The sequence below is a fragment of the Otolemur garnettii genome, unplaced genomic scaffold, assembly GCF_000181295.1.
Source record: "Otolemur garnettii isolate 467f Iridium unplaced genomic scaffold, OtoGar3 scaffold00039, whole genome shotgun sequence".
Classification (NCBI taxonomy): Eukaryota; Metazoa; Chordata; class Mammalia; order Primates; family Galagidae; genus Otolemur; species Otolemur garnettii.
The window spans coordinates 14,188,540-14,190,200 of NW_003852434.1; the positions used below are offsets into that span (position 1 = coordinate 14,188,540).

The following is a 1,661-nucleotide window of genomic DNA, read 5'->3' on the forward strand; positions in this document are numbered from 1 at the left end:
CTACAAAAATCAGTTAACTTACTTGGATGAAACGTTTTGCCTTTTGGAGGGAAGGCGACGTGATAGAGAGGCAGGAATTCAAAGGCATATGCAGAATGGCTTCTCCACTTGAAAATGTAACAAAAAAACATTTAAATCATGGTATTAGTGCAACTTTGAGGAAAAGAACACCTTAGTAGGCTCATTGCATAACTCTACAGTAATATGTAATATTTTCAAGGAAAGTAGCAGACGTAAAGAGTAATTTGATTTTCATAGTGGCTATTTTTCCTCTCACCCTCTGGGCCTTGATCTGCTTCAGCCTCACAGGGGCACTTTCCACACAGTTTCTAGGGAACCATCCTCTTATTCTCGAAACACCTTCTATAAGGGATCATCAGGAATTTGTCTCCATGCAACCAGTCCGTAAGCCTCTTATGGCTAAAATGAACTCCTTTTTTGTAGCTGTATTCGAGGCTCTTCAGTGCAGGGTCTTGTGAAGAAGGTTTTGATTACTTAATTCAAAGGACCTCCAACACCACTATAATCTTCTATTACTTTATAGCGAACACTTCTGACTCTCTTATCTGCCTTTGGTTTCAACTGTTCTACTGTTAAGCTGTACTGGTGACAGCCTTCTTTATGGGCCATCCCAGTCCTTCTCCTTCAGGAACCCCTGACTACATAAATACCTATTAAAGTTCTTCCTCCGACTTCCCACATCATAGGGAAAAAACAAAGACTTTATCTAGTTGATAATATTGAACTCCCTCATCAGCCTTCTCTTCGATTTGTGATTCAATAGAATCACAAATTAATCTTGAATTAATTCCAAGAATTATTTTCACCTGGATAAAAAAGAACACCCCCAACAGCTATGGTTGTTCCCAAAGCTAATCTGAAGGCAGGTGAGATGGCAGCAGATGCAGCTAATCTAGAAGAAGGATCAGAACGGGGTCTCTCCAGGCTGCACTCATGCAATCTTCACTGTGTTTCACCCAAAGGAGACCCGATGATAAGGCTGCATGTCTGTCATCACAACAGAAATGAAAGCAGTGTGGATACAGCCGAGTGGTGCTAAAAGGAAAAGCATTGTGAAGGAAGCATGTTTTCGGTTAACCACACAGTTGTTGATCCAAGGACAGTGGCAGTCCATCTTCATCACACATCTGTTATATTTTCCACAGTGGTGAGAACGTGATGTCTTATGTGCTTGGCAGACTTACAACACTGGAAATACATGGTATCCTGAGAATTTTCTGGTTTCCATCCCAGAGGGACAAACCCAGGGCCCACAGACACTTCATTCAAGTAATTACAAAGATGGTAACAGTCCAATCATCAACATGATGAAATCCACTCTTCCCCCAATTGTACATTAGGGCCAACACCTCAACACAGAGTCGCTCATGGCCATAGGAGAACATGTCGCTGTAACACTGAGGGCTGTGGGGGGACCCAGTGACATAGTCTCTTTGATTCTTGGAGATTCTCAATCTTGATCACTGAGCAGAATGTACCCTAATTTTGGAAAGGAAAAATGCCTCCCTACTTTTAAATAATTACAGAGTTCCTTTTCTGTGCACACTTCTTATGCCACAAGTCCACGTGTGTTCTGTAATTATCATGCCTTCATGTTGTGAAATGTTAAGCAAATTATGCTATTTTCACTGTTTAGCACT

The 1,661-nt window shown here is 41.4% G+C and overlaps 1 pseudogene; it reads right to left on the minus strand.

Moving 5' to 3' along the window:
• Nucleotides 1-215: 215 nt before the first annotated feature.
• On the minus strand, nucleotides 216-1,406 carry LOC105887013 (annotated as a pseudogene).
• Between the last annotated feature and the right edge of the window lie 255 nt (nucleotides 1,407-1,661).